Below are 23,020 nucleotides of genomic sequence, written 5' to 3' on the forward strand. Positions count from 1 at the left end.
GAAAATTAATAAGCTGCAAGAATCCATAGAGAGACAGCATTCAGAAATCCAAAAGATTAACAGTAAAATTACAGAATTAGACAACTCAATAGGAAGTCAGAGGAGCAGACTCGAGCAATTAGAATGCAGAGTGGGGGGCCTGGAGGACAAGGGAATTGACACCAATATAGCTAAAAAAAAAAAAACCAGATGAAAGAATTTTAAAAAATGAAGAAACCCTAAGAATCATGTGGAACTCTATCAAGAAGAATAACTTGCGTGTGATTGGAGTCCCAGAACAGGGAGGGATAACAGAAAATACAGAGAGAATAGTTGAAGATCTGTTGGCAGAAAACTTCCCTGACATCATGAAAGACGAAAGGATATCTATCCAAGATGCTCATTGAACCCCATTTAAGATTGATCCAAAAAGAAAATCACCAAGACATATTATCATCAAACTTGCCAAAACCAAAGATAAAGAGAAAATTTTAAAAGCAGCCAGGGATAAAAGAAAGGTCTCCTACAAAGGGGAATCAATAAGGATAAGTTCAGACTACTCAGCAGAAACCATGCAGTCAGGAAGGCAATGGGATGACATATATAGAGCACTGAAGGAGAACAACTGCCAGCGAAGGATCATATATCCAGCAAAACTCTCTCTCAAATATGAAGATGAAATTAAAACATTTACAGATAAACACAAGCTTAGAGAATTTGCAAAAACCAAACCAAAGCTACAAGAAATACTAAAGGAAATTGTTTGGTCAGAAAATCAATAATATCAGATACCAGCACAACACAAGGTCACAGAACAGAACATCCTGATATCAACTCATATAGGGAAATCACAAAAACAAATTAAGATTAATTTTAAAAAGAAAAAAATGCTCAAAACAGGGAATCATTGAAGTCAATATGTAAAAGATTACAATAATCAAAAAAAGGGACTAAATACAGGAGGCATAGAACTGCAGTATGGAGAGGGAAACAAGGTAATATGGGACAATACAAGTTAGGTTTTTACTCAGAAAAATAGGGGTAAAAATTAAGGTAACCACAAAGAGGTATAACAACTCCATAACTCAAAATAAAAGCCAAGAAAAATATAACAACTCAGCAAACATAAATTCAACTACTATGAAAATGAGGAACACACAATTTACTTAGTAAAATGTCTCAGCACAAAAAAGTAAGTGGAAAATGAAATTGTCAACAACACACACAAAAAGGCATCAAAATGACAGCACTAAACACATACTTATCTATAATTATGCTGAATGTAAACGGACTAAATGCACCAATAAAGAGACTGAGAGTCTCAGACTGGATAAAGAAACATGATCCGTCTATATGCTGCCCACAAGAGACACACCTTAGACTTAGAGATACAAACAAACTAAAACTCAAAGGATGGAAAAAAATATATCAAGCAAACAATGAGCAAAAAAGAGCAGGAGTAGCAATACTTATTTCTGACAAAATAGACTTTAAAGTTAAATCCACCACAAAGGATAAAGAAGGACACTACATAATGATTAAAGGGACAATTGACCAGGAAGATATAACCGTATTAAATATTTATGCACCCAATGACAGGGCTGCAAGATACATAAAACAAACTTTAACAGAACTGAAAAGTGAGATAGACACCTCCACAATTATAGTAGGAGACTTCAACTCACCACTTTCGGAGAAGGAGAGGACTTCCAGTAAGAAGCTCAATAGAGACACGGAAGATCTAATTGCTACAATCAACCACTTGACCTCATAGACTTATACAGAACACTACACCCAACAACTGCAAAGTATACTTTTTTTTCTAGCACACATGGAACATTCTCTAGAATAGACCACATATTAGGTCGTAAAACAAACCTTTGCAGAATCCAAAACATCGAAATATTACAAAGCATCTTCTCAGACCACAAGGCCATAAAAGTGGAAATCAATAAAAGAAAAACTCAGGGAAAAGAAATCAAATACTTGGAAACTGAACAACAACAAAAAAAAGAACAATACCCTGCTCAAAAAAGACTGGGTTATTGAAGACGTTAAGGAGGGAATAAAGAAATTCATAGAATGCAACAAGAATGAAAACACTTCCTATCAAAACCTCTGGGACACAGCAAAAGCAATGTTCTGAGGTCAATTTATATCGATAAATGCACACACACATAAAGAAGAAAGAGCCAAAATCAGAGAACTGTCCCTACAACTTGAACAAATAGAAAGCGAGCAACAAAAGAATTGATCAGGCACCAGAAGAAAACAAATAATAAAAATTAGAGCTGAACTAAATGAATTAGAGAACAGAAGAACAATTGAAAGAACTAACAAAGCTAAAAGCTGATTCTTTGGAAAAATTAACAAAATTAATAAACCATTGGCCAGACTGACTAAAGAAATATAGGAAAGGAAACAAATAACCCGAATAAGAAACGAGATGGGCCATGTCACAACAGACCCAACTGAAATTAAAAGAATCATATCAGATTATTATGAAAAATTGTACTCTAACAAATTTGCAAACCTAGAAGAAATGGATGAATTCCTAGAAAAACACTACCTACCTAAACTAACACAATCAGAAGTAGAACAACTAAATAGACCCATAACAAAAAAAGAGATTGAAAAGGTAATCAAAAAACTCCCAACAAAAAAAAGCCCTGCCCCGGACGGCTTCACTGCAGAGTTCTACCAAATTTTCAGAGAAGAGTTAACACCACTACTACTAAAGGTATTTCAAAGCATAGAAAATGACGGAATACTACCTAACTCATTCTATGAAGCCACCATATCCCTGATACCAAAACCAGGAAAAGACACAACAAAAAAAGAAAATTAGAGACCTATATCCCTCATGAACATGGATGGAAAAATCCTCAACAAAATTCTAGCCAATAGAATTCGACAACATACCAAAAAAAATAATCCACCACGACCAAGTGGGAATTATACCAGATATGCTTTTTTTTTTTATGCAAGGCTGGTTTAATATTAGAAAAACCATTAATGGAATCCACCATATAAATAAAACAAAAGACAAAAACCACATGATCTTATCAATTGATGCAGAAAAGGCATTTGACAAAGTCCAACACCCACTCATGATAAAAACTCTCAGTGAAATAGGAGTTGAAGGAAAATTCCTCAACATAATAAAGGGCATCTATACAAAGCCAACAGCCAACATCACCCTAACTGGAGAGAGCCTGAAAACATTTCCCTTGAGAACGGGAACCAGACAAGGATGCCCTTTATCACCACTCTTATTCAACATTGTGCTAGAGGTCCTAGCCAGAGCAATTAGGCTAGACAAAGAAATAAGGGCATCTGGATTGGCAAGGAGGAAGTCAAATTATCTCTATTTGCAGATGACATGAGCTTATACACAGAAAACCCTAAGGAATCCTCCAGAAAACTACTGAAACTAATAGAAGTTTGGCAGAGTCTAAGGTTATAAGATAAACATACAAAAATCACTTGGGTTCCTCTACATCAACAAAAAGAACACCGAAGAGGAAATCACCAAATCAAAACCATTCACAGTAGCCCCCAAGAAAATAAAATACTTAGGAATAAATCTTACCAAAGATGTAAAAGACCTATACAAAGAAAACTACAAAGTACTAGTGCAAGAAACTAAAAAGGACCTACATTAAGTGGAAAAACATACCTTGCTCATGGATAGGAAGACTTAACATAGTAAAAATGTCTATTTTACCAAAAGCCATCTATACATATGATGCACTTCCGACCCAAATTCCAATGACATTTTTTAATGTGATGGAGAAACAAATCACCAACTTCATATGGAAGGGAAAGAAGCCCCGGATAAGTAAAGCATTACAGAAAAAGAAGAAGAAAGTGGGAGGCCTCACTCTACCTGATTTTAGAACCTATTATACAGCCACAGTAGTCAAAACAGCCTGGTACTGGTACAACAACAGGCACATAGACCAATGGAACAGAATTGAGAACCCAGATAGAAATCCATCCACGTATGAGCAGCTGATATTTGACAAAGGACCAGTGTCAGTTAATTGGGGAAAAGATAGTCTTTTTAACAGATGGTGCTGGCATAACTGGATATCCATTTGCAAAAAAATGAAACAGGACCCATACCTCACACCATGCACAAAAACTAACTCCAAGTGGATCAAAGACCTAAACATAAAGATTAAAACAATAAAGATCATGGAAGAAAAAATAGGGACAACGTTAGGAGCCCTAATACAAGGCATAAACAGAATACAAAACATTACCAAAAATGACGAAGAGAAACCAGATAACTGGGAGCTCCTAAAAATCAAACACCTATGCTCATCTAAAAACTTCACCAAAAGAGTAAAAAAAACACCTACAGATTGGGAAAAAATTTTCAGCTATGACATCTCCGACCAGCACCTGATCTCTAAAATCTATATGATTCTGTTAAAACTCAACCACAAAAAGAGAAACAACCCAATCAAGAGCTGGGCAAAGGATATGAACATGCACTTCACTAAAGAAGGTATTCAGGCAGCTAACAGATACATGAGAAAATGCTCTTGATCATTAGCCATTAGAGAAATGCAAATTAAAACTACGATGAGATTCCATCTCACTCCAACAAGGCTGGCATTAATCCAAAAAACACAAAATAATAAATGTAGGAGAGGCTGCGGAGAGATTGGAACTCTTATACACTGCTGGTGGGAATGTAAAATGGTACTACCACTTTGGAAATCTATCTGGCGTTTTCTTAAAAAGTTAGAAATAGAACTACCATACAATCCAGAAATCCCATTCCTAGGAATATACCCTAGAGAAATCAGAGCCTTTACACGAACAGATATATGCACACCCATGTGTATTGCAGCTCTGTTTACAATAGCAAAAAGCTGGAAGCAACCAAGGTGTCCATCAATGGATGAATGGTTAAATAAATTATGGTATATTCACACAATGGAATACTACGCATCGATAAAGAACAATGACGAATCTGTGAGACATTTCATAACATGGAGGAACCTGGAAGGCATCATGCTGAGTGAAATTAGTCAGAGGCAAAAGGACAAATATTGTATAAGACCACTACTATAAAATCTTGAGAAATAGTATAAACTGAGAAGAACACATAGTTTTGTGGTTACGAGGGAGGGAGGGTGGGAGAGGATTATTTACTGATTAGTTAGTAGATGAGAACTACTTTAGGTGAAGGGAAGGACAATACTCAATACACAGAAGGTCAGCTCAACTGGACTGGACCAAAAGCAAAGAAGTTTCCGGGATAAACTGAATGCTTCGAAGGTAAGCGGAGCGAGGGCAGGGGTTTCGGGACTATGGCTTAAGGGAACTTCTAAGTCAATTGGCAAAATAATTCTATTATGAAACCATTCTGCATCCCCCTTTGAAATGTGGCGTCTGGGGTCTTATATGCTAACAAGAGGCCATCTAAGATGCATCAATTGGTCTCAACCCACCTGGATCAAAGGAGAATGAAGAACACCAAGGTCACACGATAACTATGAGCCCAAGAGACAGAAAGGGCCACAGGAACCAGAGACTTACATCATCCTGAGACCAGAAGAACTAGATGGTGCCCGGCCACAACCGATGACTGCCCTGACAGGGAGCACAACAGAGAACCCCTGAGGGAGCAGGAGAACAGTGGGATGCAGACCCCAAATTCTCATAAAAAGACCGGACTTAATGGTGTGATTGAGAGTAGAAGAATCCCAGTGGTCATGGTCCCCAAACCTTCTGTTGGCCCAGGACAGGAACCATTCCCGAAGACAACTCATCAGACATGAAGGGACTAGACAATCGGTTGGAGAGAGATGCTGAGGAAGAGTGAGCTACTTGTATCAGGTGGACACTTGAGACTGTGTTGGCATCTCCTGTATGGAGGGGAAATAGGAGGGTAGAGAGGGTTAGAAACTGGCAAAATTGTCATGAAAGGAGACACTGGAAAGAGGGAGCGGGCTGACTCATTAGGGGGAGAGTGAGTGGGAGTATGGAGTAAGGTGTATATAAGCTTATATGTGACAGACTGACTTGATTTGTAAACTTTCACTTAAAGCACAATAAAAATTATTTTAAAAAAAGCATAATGGGCAGCATAGATGTTTTTTACAGGTTAGCTAAACAGATCTTAGTAAGTTTTGATTTTTGTCTCATCAGATGATGTCAGATGGGAAGGGAGGAATCCAAGTCTGATCGCTTGTGTCACGAGACTGCAAAGAGAAGAAAGAGAGGGGCCTCAGGATTAACACCTTAGCCAGAATGAACATTTTGGAGCTCGTCTAGAAGATGTCTATGCTGTAGTTCTTATGATGTCCAGTTAGACCTCATGATATCAATAAAATCTAAAATTCTACAAGCAAAAAAAAAAAATGTTGTTGGCATTTGGATCAGAATTGCATGGCATATATAGATGGCTTTTGGTAGAATAGACATTTTTACAATGTTAAGTCTTCCTATCCATGAGCAAGGTATGTTTTTCCACTTATGTAGGTTTCTTTTGGTTTCTTGCAGTAGTGCCTTGTAGTTTTCTTTGTATAGGTATTTTATGTAAATTTTAAAGATTTTTAAATGCTGATTGACATGTGATGCCACCCCTTCTCACCACCACCCCCAGGTTACCGGTAAAACAACCTTCCAAGTGTTAACATAAACCAAACTACATGTCCTTGCTTCATGAGATTGACATGAAAGCCTTCTTCGAGAGCGGCCGATACGGAAACAATTTAATACCAAAAACTCCCTCTAGATGTCAAATCTATGAACATCATCATTAAATTTTAGAAAAGCTCAGAAGAGTGAGGTGGGAAATGTAATCTAAGGGCTCTTGGTCCTTTTGGATTAGCAAGTCACTTACTTTTGGTGAGCCCAAGCATCCTGTGGTGTTCCTTAGGAGAAGGATATGCATATTTTAGTTTGGGGCACCTGGGACCTATGCTAATATACTGCAGAGAGGATGGGGTAGGAGAAGGATTTAGTGTGCACAGAGGTTACTGGCAGTACGTGAAAGAGAACAAATAGGTTCACAGGGCCATTGTGGTCATCATCACTGTGGTTATCTTCACCATGGTCATCATCATCATCATAGTCATCACTGTTGTGATTCAGTATTTAGTATGTTTTTTTTTTTTTACTTACTGTGCTATGCAGTTTCTAGTGATCCCAATAACCCTGGAGGTAGTTACTAATACTATAGGTCCCATTTCAGAGATGACGCAACTCGTCCAAGGTTACACCCCTTAGGAGAGATGAAACTGAAGCTTTTGTTAGGCTGTGGAACCCGACTAGGGTGGATTCCTAGAACACACTGCTCTGGGGCCCTATTAGTGTCTGGATTCTGGCCAGAGGTAATGGTGACAAATGCATTCACAGTTTTAGGCTGCATTTCTGAGGTCGATGGTAGGGTCAGTACATCTACAAGAGTGGTGTCAAGGGAAGGAGTCTTGTGGGGGTGGGGAGAGACTGCAGCTAGTAGGCTTGTCTTTCGCTTTGTGTAACACTTAACGTAAGATAGATAAAATGTCAGTTACCCCTATGTAAGAAGAATGTGTGTGTGTGTGTGTGTGCGTGTGTGTGTGTGTGTGTGTAGGTTGAGGGAAGGAGTGTTAGTGGATGCTATAGAGAAGGGGCAAAAGCCTCCACAGTTGCACATTGGTACCGCAATTTCTGAGCACAGCTAAATCAGGGCCCTGCAACAACTGTATAGAAAGGACTTGATTCTTCAAGCCATACCTTGAACCATGTATGAACCAGGCTGGTCTCAGAGTAGATTCACCCCTCAACCATTCCAGTAAGCTCTTCCCCTGGCTGTAATATGCATATTGTACTCTGTATTCCTTAGGTCCTTTCCACAATGAAGTATTGTACACATGAAATGAAAGGTGAAAGGGGGTACAGGAATCAGGAATAGATAGTTTCACTGGGGATCGAGGTGGAGTAGGGAATTATGGCTCCCTGTTTGCTCTGAGTTTAAGACTTGCACTTCTCTGGTGCTAGGCCCAATACTGTTGGTCCTAGAGAGCCTAAGTCTGTCCTCCACGTCAAGTGTCTCCAAGACTTGAAATGACAAGGGATGTGAATTAGACCCTTAGTCTTTGGCTTGGTGTGAAAATATCTCATTCTCAATATTATGGTCTTATCCTCCAGTATCTCCTCTGATGAACCTGGTAGCAGAGCACCACAGGTGCATTCCAGGAGACTTCTGGAGAGTACATTTCAAGCACAAGTACTAGAAGGTTGCCTGAAATGCATTGTCAACTTGAAAGAATAAACAAGCTAAGGGACAAGGTGTTCGTAACACTAAGAGAGAACAGATCTTACTGGTTCTGACCTATGTTCTTTATCTTCATGGTCAAGAAAAGTAAATATTTGTCTGAGAGCATATACGTAATAAAATAACTATAATTTTAAGAGGTGAAGGGCAACTATTTGTCTTAGACGGTAGCTTTGTACATTATACTAAGAACATTCTTAACCAAAAAGCTCCTTCCACCGATGTTTATGGTAGATGTTTGTTTTTACCATTTCCAGGTGGAGAAGGATTATATACTTAGGAATATGTACCATTGGTCAAGTCTATTTAAGAACACTTTGTATTTCTGTGGTCCCTGACAAAGCCATCTCACTCACACTTTTTAAAGTTACCCACTGCTGTCGAGTCAATTCTGACTCATAGCAACCCTATAGGACAGAGTGGAACTGCCCCATAGAGTTTCCAAGGAGCGCCTGGCAGATTCTAACTGCCAACCTCTTGGTTAGCACTTAATCACTACACCACCAGGGTTTCCACCTTTTTAAAGTTAGATCAGATTTACTATCATTAGCACTGCTTAGTAATGCAGACATTCCTTGTCTTTTTGTCATGTAGAATGCTAACTTGGGCCAATCTCCTTGCTAGGCAAGTAGCTGGAATATTTTTTCTGTATTCCAATGTTTTATAATTAGAATTATTAATACTTTTAGAAAAATTATAACAAGTAGAAAAAAGACAGATGGAAGTGTAATCTGAAAATAAGGAAACAAGTGTATTAATTTGACCAAGTAACTAGCAGGCACACAGCAACAAACATATTTCTGGAACGTTGTATATAATGTGGCCCTTTGACCCAACATCAGCAGGGAATTCAATTTCCAGTTAGTTTTCTAGAAGGAGTCATTCTGAACCATTCACCTTTATGTACCCTACCCTTCATATCCAACAACATTATTTGTAAATGCATAACCACGGTTAGAAATTAAAGGGGTCTGTGGCTGTGGAAGGAGCCCTGGTGGTGCAGTGGTTAGGAGCTTGGCTGCTAACAAAAAGGTTGTAGTATGAATCCTCCACCTGCTTCTTGGAAACCCCATGGGGCAGTTCTATTCAGTCCTTTAGACTCACAGTGAGTTGGAATTGACTTGATGGCAATGGATTTGGTTTAGTTTTTGGGTGTCTGTGGAAAGCAGCCTTGGTGGCACAGTGGTTAAAATGCTCAGCTGCTAACAGAAAGGTCAAAGGTTTGAACCCCTCCACAGGAAAAAGGTGTGGCAGTCTGCTCCCAGAAAGATTACAGCCTTGGAAACCCTATGGGGTAATTCTACTCTGACCTATAGGGTCACTATGAGTTGGAATCAACTCCATGGCAGCAGGTCAATGGGTTTTAGAGTTGCAAATGCTGACCCAATTGTTGAGTTGTGAGTCTATTTTCAGCTTCTCTCCATGCTGCTGTTTTCTATATCTCTTATTTAAAATTTTCCACATTGTCTGCCTGCCTCTTCCAGAATCATAAATCATCACAATATTTTGGGGTGTCACTACAGACACTCATACTGTCAACACCATAGTGTGTATTTTTGCTCATCTTCTGAGGATCTGGGGCACTTGGCACTGTTGACCACTTCCTCTTTCTTAAAATTCTCTCCTTTCTATGATTCTTCTTTCTCCTGAAGCTGAAGGGCTGTCTCCACCTATTCTATGCTTTAATTATGTACATCTCTCATTCACCTAGCCCCTAAATGTTAGCATAGCACTTCACTCATCTCAGTTCTCCATTCTATGTGTTTATCTCATTTTAAGTGAAATAATCCAAACACATGGCTTCAGCTATCAACTATATGCTTAAGCCTTTCCAACCTAAATCCCTAGTCAGACCATCCTCCAGAGCTCAGATTCATATGCAAAACCTGTGAGAGCCAGAACTCAACAGGACTGCCTTATTTTTCTGGGTCTTGCAAGGTTTTCACCTTTGACAGGGTGCAGTCTTACCACATTTCTATAGCTTGTTTTCACAGAAAATATTTGAGTTTTTCTTCTCTGACAGGTTTCTGCCTTACACAGGTTCCAGCTTTTGCAGGTTTTACTGTGTATTCAACTCTATAACTTTGATATTCTACAATCTCAATATGCTCAAATTGTACTCATCATCTTCCCCTCCAAACCTGTCTACACCTTCCATTTCCTCTGCCAGATGATGAGGCCCAGGAGTATTCCTTTCCCCTCACCTAATATCCAATCGTGTTTTGTAGATCCTACCTCCTATTTGTCTCCTCGGTCACAGCTGTAGTTCGCGTATTCATTGTAGACCTAGACCACAAAGTGGACCCTTAGGGGAGACGGATGGAAGATCCTTAGAGGAGATGGTTCTTCCTCCTTTAGAAAAGAACCATTTGAGCATCTTCCTTTTGGCCAAGATTTGTTCACAGCTTCTCCTCTTCTCTAGTTTTGGTTAATTTCCTTCACAGTACATCTTTGAATAAATCAACTGTTTTCTAGTTAAAAATAGTTACCACACTTCAGGTATATAGATTATTATACTGCGTCAATGGTAATATAAATGAGCAAATTTAAACATAATTATTTTCCTCACAAAATTAATTACTTGAACACTGTCTTAGTTATCTAGTGCTGCTATAACAGAAATACTATAAGTGGATGGCTTTAACAAACAGAAATTTATTCTCACACAGTCTAGGAAGTTAGAAGTCCAAATTCAGGGCACCAGCTCCAGGGGAAGGATTTCTCTCTCTGTTGGCTCTAGGGGAAGACCTTTGTTATCAATCTTCCCCTGGGTCTAGGAGTTTCTCAGCATAGGAACCCTGGGTCCAAAGGGGGCACTCTGATCCCAGCTCTTCTTTCTTGGTGGTATGAGGTCCTTTCCTCTCTGCCCACTTCTCTCTTTTATATCCCAAAAGAGATTGACTGGAGATACAACCTAACCCTGTAGATTGTGTCCTGCCTCATTAACATAATGGACAGCTCGCTCCCAATAGGATCATAACCACAGGCATAGAGGCTAGGATTTATGACACACAGGACAATTATATCAGATCACAAAATGGAGGACAGCCACACAATACTGGGAATCATGGCCTAGCCAAGTTGACACATATTTTTGGGGAACACAATTCAACGCATGGAAACACCATTTCAGAACGTGTTAAAGAATATTCAAATATGATTAAGGAATATACAGACCTATATGTAATGAATAAATTGGACCTTTACCCATTTACTCCAATTCTACCTACATATTACCAACCATGGTAACATTTCACATGTAAATGTTGTGAAAATACAAGTTGAATAAAATAATGACAAAAGTCCCTTCCACCACTAACATTCTGTGTTTCCACAGTTGCCCTTAAGGTTGTTGTTAGTTGATGTCCAATCAATTCTGACTCATGGTGACTCCAAGTGTGCAGAGTAGAACTGCTTCACAGGGTTTTCAAGGCTGTGACCTTTCAAACCAGATCGCCAGGCCTGTATTCTGAGGCATCTCTGGTTGGGTCCAAACCATTAACTTTTTAGTTAGCAGTCCAGTGCTTAACCATACGCACCACTCAGGGACTCACCTTCAAGGTCAGTACAAGGTTATTTTGCAACTTCTCCCCTCTCCTTACACTTCTTCAAAGCACAGGTTTGAGTCAACAAAAGGACATTTTAGTGTACTAAAAATGTTATTGAGTGGTATTTTCATTTTGGTGAGAAAAGGAGTAAAATATCTAGTTCTAGTGGAAGCCTATTTCACTTTTTTAATTCTTTTGTGGGAAAACAATGTTATTGGTGGCGAGGTAGGACAGGCACTAGTTAATCATAGCATTTTCCTCTGTTCAGCCTTGTCTTTCTGGATGTATCTGTCTCTGAAACTTCACCGAGGAGACAGGCAAAGAGGAGAGAAGGGAAGGAGTAAGCCAAGGCTCAGGTATTTGGCATCACTCATCTACATTAAAGTCAATATTGATTACAGTCTGGTATCTGTACCTATAGTATAACTATACCAGGTTCTCCAATCCTTAGTAAAAGATATCATCTACTGTTTTCCTTTAGACATAACAATTGAATAACTAGAGAGAAATGATGAATTTCTTTTACTCAGGAACCACAAGATAATAGAGTAAGGTTGAAGGGAGAGGATCCTGCATGTGCGTGTATATACTTAAAAAAAAAAAAAAAAAAAAAAACTTAGGTGCGTATAAAAAAAAAAAAAAAAAAACCCACAAAGCTACTGCCATCAAGTTAATTCCAGCCCATAGCAACCCTATAGGACACAGAACTACCCTATAGGGTTTTCAAGGCTGCAAATCCTTACAGAAGTAGACTGCCACATCATTCTCCCGTGGAGGGGCTGGTGGGTTTGAACTGCCTATCTTTCAGTAAGCAGCCGAGAGCTTAACCACTGCACCACCATATCAGCTAGATTGACCCTTGTATAACATAAAACACAATTACGTCTCACTCAAAGCAATCTTTGTAATGATCCACACCAGGGGTGGGCAAACTGCGCCTACAGGCCTAATCAGCTACAGCCTGTTTGTGGCCCACAAGTGAAAAATTGTTTTTATATTTTTTAAAGGAGGGGAAGAAGAAGAGGAAAATGGAGGAGGAGGAGGATAAGGGAAGAGGGAAAAGGAGAAGAAGGAGGAGGGAGTATACAACAGAGACCTTGTGTGTCCTGCAAAACCTGAAATATTTCCTCTCTGGCTCTTTATTCACCAACCCCTGACCTGCACAAGCCAGGTCTTTCCAACTTTTTATTCCCTCTCCTGCCCCTCTCCTCCCTACTCGATACACTTTAACTGTATTAATTATCTTGCTTTTTTCCCCCAATATTCCAGATATGCTTCTGTCTCTATGCTTTTGCATTAATTATTCCCTATGCCTTCCCTGGATATCAATATACCAGTTGCCATCAAGTCACTTCCAATGCATAGCAATCCCAGTGTGCAGAGTAGAACTGCTCCATAGAGTTTTCAATGGCACTTCTGGGTAGATTCAAACCACCAGCCTTTTGGTTAGCAGTTGAGCTCTTAACTATTTGTGCAACCAGGGCTCCTAGATATCCATTTACAGATGTCTATCCCTGCCTCTTTTTTTGTCTTTGTGCAAATGCCACCTCTCATAGAGACCTTTGTTGACTACCCCTTTTACAACTGTAACACTTCTTCAAACAACCCAAACCAACTGCCATCAAGACGATTCCGACTCATAGCGACCCTATAGCAACCCTATAGGACAGAGTAGAACTGCTCCATAGAGTTTCCAAGGAGCACCTGGCAGATTTGAACTGCCAGCCTCTTGGTTGGCAGCCATAGCTCTTAACCACTATTCCACTAGAGTTTCCCAACACTTCTTCACCCCGCCATTTCTCATCTTCCTTTCTGTCTTTATTTTTCCCTAAAACATTTATTACTACTTAGAATACTGCATATTTCACTGATATTTTGTTGATTTTTTTACCCCCAGCTAGAATGTAAGATCCATGAGGGCTGAGATTTATATTCAATTTCTTAACAACTAGTAAGTATACCAGCATATATGGCAGTGCCTTGCATGTAGTAGAGGCTCAAGAATTATTCGCTGAAGACTCTGCTAGGTTCTGCTCATATAAAGATGCATATGCTCTACTGTCTTGTGGCTAAGGTTAATAAGTGAAAAGGCCCAAGTTTTCCTGTGATTTGCAATGTATTTTGTTGGTAGTTGTGGTGATCATTGAAAGACTCATTCTAGCATTCACCTAAATTGAACTCAGTAAAAGAGGTAGAGGTTCTCAGCAGAAAAATAATACCGTATAATGGCTTTCAATATTTGCTTCCCTTTGTCTAACATCCTAACAATAAACTGTCCCTCTTCTATCCACATATCTGTCTCTTCTTCTCTCCCCCTTTTCTCTCCCTCTCTTTTTCCTCATTTCAAAAAATATATGGGAGTGGGGAAGAGAGAGAGAGAAGAAAGGACACTTGGTAGCCTGATATCATCAGACTAACTAGGAAATAAAGAGTGAATTAATAAAAGAGGAAGAGGGAGTGAAAGATCAGAACCAGGAGGCCACTCCCATTTAAAGATGAGATGGTAAACGAATAATTTCTTTAATAAGAAATCATCTCTCAGCCATCACTTGGCTGCTTCTCACGTTTTCTAGTCATCTTCAGTGTTACAGCTCCTTCTGCATGTCTCTCTCTCCAAGCCTCTGTCAGTGGGCTGCTTATATAAGCAAATCCTCAATCCCATTGGGTGGTTTTATGCACCCTATTTTCATAGTAGACTGACAAATCCCTGCAAGGGTTTTACACACCTTATTTGCATAGTAAACTGTCCAGTCGCTTTGGAAGATTGTTGCCTAGCAAATCATTGTGGCAGAACTACACACCCACAGCCAGAAAGGCCATATACAAAGAGAAACCTGTTATAGTGCAAATGTCACCATCATCGATCACTCTGCATAAAGGTGCCGGCACGTATGACAATGCTGGGATACAGGGCTTGAAAAGGATTGAGCATGGCCGTCAGAGAAAGCTTGATTCTTATGTTGATCAAGGAAAAAATTCCACTTTCATTCATGACTGTTAACTAATCCTGGATATAAATAAAAACACAAAGTATAAATCAATCCAAATACATTCTCACTTCCTACACAATTATTCATGCCCACATTCTACAGTGATAAAGTAATAGACCATGCTTGACCACAAACTTCAGGACAATGAATTATCAGCCAATCTCAGACATCTGAGATGCCTTTCCTTCCATAACCCCATCAATGAATTCTATTACTTTGCTTTCCCATGAAGCAAAATTCTTCTGGTCTTCTCTGGTTGCATGGTACCCTCTTTATTCCTCTGGACCTTTAATGAAAGTCCATTTTCAAAGCTAGGGGAAAATGGATGGTGCAGCACTCCGGGACTACTGAGATCAGGGGGCTACCCTTATGCCTAGAAGATGCAACAGGCAGGGGCAATAATATAGTTAAGATTCAGAGACAGCACGCTATAGAGAGGACCCCTAAAAAGAAGTATGACCTTCAATAGAGAAGAGTCGACCTACAGAGAACAGATAAGCCCTCTCTTCCCATTTTCAGATTCCTTCTTGGTTCCTCCCATTGTCAAAACCCCACCAAACACCACAGGTCAAGGCAGTCGCTGGTGGAGTCTAGGCATATCATTCTCCCATGGCCCAGAACAGAGTAGGGAAGAGTGAGAAATGGATGTGGAGTATCAAGCTGTCGTCACTGGTTAATTGCAACTGTTGGGCCCATTAAATACTTCTCACAGACGGTTCACCTTGCAAAAGGCACTTAATATGTGGGATCAGATTCTCATTCCAGGTAAACTCCTGGAAGGATTCCTATAATTTTTGTCAGGTTAAAAGTTAATCATGACTATGTTCGTAAATTTGTCAGGCAGTGTGGCTAACAGAGCATAGGAATCTTTGTTAAATAAACCTCATTCTTTGCATCTAAAACACACACTCAGTGGGTTTCTGAATGGGAATGACAGCTCACTCAGCTCCTCTGCTCCTTCCAACCTTGCTCTGTCCCTGCTCCCATTCCAGGTCACTGTTCAGCATATTAATGCCAAGCCTGCTTTTACCCAAAGTGCCTGTTTCGCATGCTGTCATATATATACTGCTGTTGGATCTCAGCCAGTGGAATTAAATGAAATTGTTTGCTGTCAGGCTGAATACTAATTATGTCTTCATGCCAAAGCTAGGTCTGCATAATGACATCATTTGCAAGTAGGCTGGAGGGTGAAACTCAAAGAGAGTTTGCTGAGATATTTATGGATGTAAGCAAAGTGGTTCTATGTAGCTTGGTCTACCTGTGTATGGTGTGTTTGTTTGTTTTAGAGATTGAGCTTTCAAAATCAAAAGTCTTCTCAGGGCAAGACTGTGGACTCAGTAAACTCTTCATTGCTTAAATCATTTGTCTTCCTATTTCAAGGCCCCAAACCCAAGACAGTTCTGTAGGGCACTATTGGGACACTATTTTTTTATGTTCTCAAGAGCCTGAGACTCCCTCCAGGTCACTCATACATATCTTTGTTGATAGTTGCTGTCTTAGTCATCTAGTGCTGCTATAACTGAAATACCACAAATGGATGGCTTTAACAAAGAGAAATTTATTCTTTCACAGTCTAGTAAGCTAGAAGTCTGAACTCAGGGTGTCAGCTCCAGAAGGCTTTCTCTTTCGGCTCTGGAGGAAGGTCTGTGTCATCAATCTTCCTTTGGCCAAGGAGCAGCTCAGCCCTAGAACCTGAGGTTCAAAGGACACGCCCTGCTCCCGGCACTGCTTTCTTGGTGGTATGAGGTCCCCATGTCTCTCTGCTTGCTTCCGTCTTTTATATCTCAAAAGAGATTGGCTTAAGACACTATCTAATCTTGTAGATCTTGTCAATATAACTGCCACTAATCCACCTCATTACATCATAGTGATAGGATTTACAGCACACAGGGAAATCACATCAGATGACAAAATGGTAAACACTCATACAACACTGGGAATCATGACCTAGCCAAGTTGATAGATATTTGGGGGGGGGGGGGCACAATCCACGACAGTCGCCATTAAGTCAACTGCAGCTCACGGTGACCTTATGTATAACAGAACAAAATGTTCCCTGTCTTACACCATCTTCACCGTCATTGCCATTTGAGCCCATCGTTGCAGCCTCCATGGCAGTACATCTGGTTTTCTGCAAAAGTATGGTTTATGCAGAGTCCTAGTGCTGTGGTGGTTAACCACTTGGCTGCTAACCAAAAGATCAGTGGTTCGAACTCATCAGTTGTTCTAAGGGAGAAAGACCTGGCAATCTGCTTTTATGAAGATCACAGCCGTGGAAACCCTATGGGGCAGTTCTACTCTGTCACATGGGGTTACTATGAGTGGGAATCAACTTGACAGCAATGGGTTATGGTTTATGTGTGATGGTAGTAGTACCCCCTTTCACTCTAAAAAGAACCCATTTTGAGGGTAAATTATATGGTCACTCTAACCAGATCCCAACAGTTTCCATATATTATCCACTCTCTTACTGTCTTTTATGGATTGAATTGTGTTCCCCAAAAATGTGTGTCAACTTGGCTAGGCCATGGGTCCCAGTATTGTGTGATTGTCCACTGTTTTGTGATCTGTGATTTTCCTATGCGTTGTAAATCCTACCTTTATGATATTAATGAGGCAGGATTAGAGGCAGTTATGTTAATGAGGAAGGACTCAATCTACAACATTAGGTTTTATCTTGAGTCAATCTCTTTTGAGATATAACAGAGAGAAGCAAGCTGAGAGATAGGGGGACCTCAAACCACCAAGAAACAAGAGCCAGGAGAACAGCCTATCCTTTGGACCTGGGGTCCCTGCACTGAGAAGCTCCTAGACCAGGAGAAGAGTGATGACAAGACCTTTCCCCAGCTCTGACAGAGACAGAAAGCCTTCCCCTGGAGCCGGCATCCTGAACTGGAACTTCTAGCCTACTAGACTATGAGAGAATAATTTCTCTTTGTTAAAGCCATCCACTTGTGGTATTTGTGTTACTGCAGCACTAGATAACTAAGACACTGTTTGTGCCTGGACTTCAGCAACCTGGCAAAAATCACCATTTCATGTACCCTTCAAAGGAAGCTTACATATCTTGCAGCACTTACTATGCTCAATTAGCTAAATGATCAATAAATCCATGTTATTATAAAAATGGGAAGAAATCTTCCAAGGTCCCCATTCCTCTCTCAGTTGGTATTTTAACAATGTCTCTCTAAAATGGTAACTCTGCTGATGGGACTAAAAAGCCCAGGGGTAGAGTAATGTCAGAAGAGACCCACTAGGGATACAAGTTCAGATTACACACTATCCATTCAACTCACACATACATAAAACAAGTCTTTTTGGGTTTAAGGCATCTTACTAGGCATATCAGGCATTAGAAAGACTAATATTTGTGGTTTAGTGGTAGAAATCTTGTCTCCTATACAGGAGACCCAGGTTTGATTCTTGGCCAGTGCACCTCATATGCAGCCACCACCCAACTGTCAGTAGTGGCTTGGGTGTCACTATAATGCTAAACAGGTTTCAGCAGAGCTTCCAGACAAAGACAAACAAGGAAGAAAGGCCTGGTGATCTACTTCAAAAAATCTGACCATGTACACCCTGCGGATCCCAACGGTCTGATCTGAAACCATTTATGGGGATGGTGCAGGACCAGGCAATGTTTTGTTCCATTGTGCATGGGATCACCATGAGTCGAGGCCCAATTCGACAGCAGCCAACAATGAGAACATGATTCAGCACCTCAGAGTGATAAGAAACCATGGAAAGAATCAGTCTGGTTGTCAGGTGATGCTATTTTTAGGTCAACCTGTATTACTAACTAGTTATATCACATTGGAAAATTGCCCAACAGAATAAGACCTTTGACTTCTTGACTGTTGCTTCCGATGGCATTGATTGTGGATCCAAGTAAAATGAAATCCTTTACAAATTCAATATTTTCTCCATTTATCAAGATGTTGCTTATTGATCCAGATGTGAGAATTTTTGTTTCCTTTATGTTGAGGTATAATGCATACTGAAGGCTGTGGTCTTTAATCTTCATCAATAAGTGCTCCAAGTCCTCTTCACTTTCAGCAAGTAAGGTTGTGTCAGCTGCATATTGGAAGTTGTTAATGAGTCTTCCTCCGATCCTGATACAGCGTTCTTAGTATAATCCAGCTTCTCAGATTATTTGCTCAGCATACAGATTGAATAAGTACGGTGAAAGGATATAACCCTGACACACACCTTTCCTGATTTTAAACCACACAGTATTCCCTTGTTCTGTTGGAATGACTGCCTTTTGGTCCATATGACCACAATTAAGTGTCCTGGAACTCCCATTCTTCACGATGTTATCCATAATTTGTTATGATCCACACAGTTGAATGTCGTTGCATAGTCAATAAAACACAGGTAAACATCTTTGTGGTAGTCTCTGCTTTCAGCCAAGATCCATCTGACATCAGCAATGATATCCTTTATTCCGAATCCGGCTTGAATTTCGGGTGGTTCCCTGTCAATATACTGTTGCAACCATTTTTTAATTGTCCTCAGCAAAACTTCACTTGCCTGTGATGTTGATCATATTGTTTGATAATTTCTGCATTCTATTGGATCACATTTATTAGAAATGGGCACAAAAATGGATCCCTTCCAGTTGGTTGACCAGATAGCTATCTTCCAAATTTACTGGCATAGATGAATGAGCACCTGCAGTGCTGCATCTGTTTCTTGAAATATTTCAATTGGTATTCCACCAAATCCCTGCAGCCTTGTTTTTCACCAATGCCTTCAGTGAAGCTTGGACTTCTTCCTTCAATACCATCAGTTCTTAATCATATGCTACCTCTTGACATGGCTGAACATCTACAAATTCTTTTTGGCACAGTGACTCTGTGTATTTTTGGTATTGTGACCCTGTGTACATATACTTTTGATGCTTTCTGAGTTGTCCAATATTTTACCCACAGAATTCTTCAATACTGTAACTCTAGGCTTCACATTTTTCTTCAGTTCTTTCAGCTGAGAAATGGCAAGTGTGTTCTTCCCTTTTGGTTTTCTAACTCCAGGTCTTCATACATATCATTAAAATACTTTACTTTGTCTTCTTGAGCTGCTCTTCGAAATCTCCAGTTCAGCTCTTTTACTTTATCGTTTCTTCAGTTCATGTTAGCTACTCTACATTCAGGAGCAAGTTTCAGGGTATTTTCTGATATCCATTTTGGCCTTTTCTTCCTTTCCTGTCTTTTTAATGGCCTTTTTCTTTTTTTTATGTATGATGTCCTTGATGTCATTCCACTACTCCTCTGGTCTCCTGTCATTAGTGTTCAATGCATCAAATCTATTCTTGAGATGGTCTCTAAATTCAGGTGAGATATACTCAAGGCCATATTTTGGCTTATATAGGCTTGTTTTAATTTTTTTCAGCTTCAACTTGAACTTACATAGGAGCAATTGATGTTCTGTTCAACAGTCGGCCACTGGCCTTCTTCTGACTAATGATATTGAGCTTCTCCATCATCTTTTCCAACGATGTAGTTGATTTGTTTCCTGTGTATTCCATATAGTCACCATTTATGTTGTTGAAAAAAGGTATTTGCATTGGGCAAATCTACTGCGAAAGACCTCTTTAAAATATTACATACAAAGATGTCACTTTGAGGACTAAGGTGAGCCTGACCCAAGTCATGGTGTTTTCAGTTGCCTCTTATGCATGCAAAACCTGGGCAATGAATACGGAAGACCAGGGAAGAACTGATACATTTGAATTATTGTGTTGGTGAAGAATATTGATTATACCATGGACTGCCAGAAGAACAAACAAATCTGTCTTGGAAGAAGAACAGCCAGAATGCTCATTAGAACTAAGGATGGCGAGACTTCGTCTCACATATCTTGGACATCTTATCAGGAGGGACCAGCCCCAGGAGAAGGACATCATGCTTGGCAAAGTAGAGGGTCAGTGAAAAAGAGAAAGACCCTCAATGAGATGGATTGACACACTGACATGATGAGATTAAACATAGCAAAGATTGTGAGGATGGCACAGGACCAGGCAGTGTTTAGTTCTGTTGTACATAGGGTCTCTACATGCCAGAAGTAACTTGAAAGCAGGTGACAACAACATACGTGTGGATATAATCCCATCTGGATATAGGGTTTTCTTTGTTATGTTAATAAGGCCATATCAGTGGAGGGTATGTGTTAAGCCTATTACTTTTGAGATATTAAAGGAGCAGCTTAAACACAGAAGCAAGCAATGACACTTGGGAAAATTCATGTCACAGGGAGATCGTCAAGGAACCAAGAAACAGAAGCTGAAAAGAGACAAGGGTCTTCCCCCAGGGAAGACAGAGAAAAAGGCTTCACCTATAATTGGTGCCCTGAATTTGGACTTCTAGTCTTCTATACAGTGAGAAAATTAATTTCTGTTTGTTAAAGCCACCGTCTTGTAGTATTTCTATTATAGCAGCACTAGATAGCTGAGACAGAAGCTTACGTCCCTTTCCACTTTATTATTCAGCAGAAGCAACAAAGAAGCATGGTCAAAGAAGCAAATGTCAGCAAAGCTGAAGGCAGTGGAATATAAAGGCTGAGAACACTGAGATCACCTCCCTGACCAGTGCGCAGGGCACCTCAATGACAGTGTACCCTTAAAGTTTTTGTTAAAGATTTCCTCCTTTTATGTCCTTTTAAGACTATAGTTACAAGGCATTTCCTGGAGTTGAAAAGGCTGGAAACTTCTTAAGTTTATATCCTGATCCTCTTAGGAAAACAAAAATCATCTTCTTCTGCCTAAGACTTCTGGAGTTGTGTTGGATAATAATTCATCAAGATAAAGGTCATTAGGAGGTTTTTAATTGTACTTGCCAATACGTAATGCGTGCCTGATTTGGTTTAATTGTTTTTTTTTTTTTTTTCTTATACTTCAAAGTTTTAACCCAGTAGATTCCCTGTATTTCCTGAAGGAAGCGCCAAGACACTGATGAGAGCTAATACCACCACCACTGACTCATGGCAAGCCCATGTGTGTCAGAGAACTGCTCCACAGGGTTTTCAGCAGATGATTTTTCAGAAACAAATCCCCAGACCTTTCTTCCAAGGCAAGTCTGGGTGGACCTGAACCCCCAACCTTTTGGTTAGAAGCCATGCGTATTAATTGTTTGGACCACCCAGGGACTCCAATAGGAGCTGCAAACTCAATGAACTTTATAAGAGCATATATACCATTGTGTTTCATTCTGGTGCCCATACCATTAAAACAAGTTTTTTAAAGGATTTTTAAAATATCATCCAGACAGGATCAGCCAACAAGTAGGAAACCATGTCCAATTAACAATGACTCCTTATCAAAGACTACCTGAAAAAAAAAGACCACCATATTCAAGTATTTCAAGATCCAACAACAACAACAACAAACACATTCAATGTAAGAAAAATCTTTGCCATCATATGTCCTGACCTATGATGGAAACCCCGGTGGCATAGTGGTTGAGTGCTACGGCTGCCAACCAGAACATCGGCAGCTCGAATCCACCAGGCACTCCTTGGAAACTATGGGGCAGTTCTACTCTGTCCTATAGGGTTGCTATGAGTTGGAACTGATTCAATGGCAATGGGGTTTTTTTTTGGTTTATGACGGCATGAATCCAAGTAAAATGAAATAATTTACAATTTCAATATTTTTTCTGTTAATCATGATGCTGCTTATTGGTCCAGTTGTGAGGACCTTTGTTTTGTTTATGTTGAGGTGTAGTTCGTACTAAAGGCTGTGTTCTTTGATCTTCATCAGTAAGTGCTTCAAGTCCCCTTCACTATTGGCAAGAAATGTTGTGTCATCTGCGTAACACAGGTTGTTAACGCATCTTCTTCCAATCCTTATGTTGCGTTCATCCCCATATAGTCCAGCTTCTCAGATTATTTGCTCAGCATACAGACTGAGTAAGTATGGTGAAAGGATACAACCCTGATGCACGACTTTGCTGATTTTAAACCATGCAGTATCCGCTTATTCTGTTTGAACAACTGCCTCTTGGCCTAAGTACAGGTTCCTCATGAGCAAAATTAAGTGTACTAGAATTCCTATTCTTTGCAATGTTATCCATAATTTGTTATGACCTACACACTCAGCCCTCCATGTGTCTGTCAGTTTGTTGTACTGTAGGGGCTTGCACGTTGCTGTGATGCTGGAAGCTATGCCATCGGTATTCAGATTTCAGCAGGTTCACCCATGGTAGACAGGTTTCAGCTGAGCTTAC

The sequence above is a fragment of the Elephas maximus genome, chromosome 8 (assembly GCF_024166365.1).
Source record: "Elephas maximus indicus isolate mEleMax1 chromosome 8, mEleMax1 primary haplotype, whole genome shotgun sequence".
NCBI lineage: Eukaryota > Metazoa > Chordata > Mammalia > Proboscidea > Elephantidae > Elephas > Elephas maximus.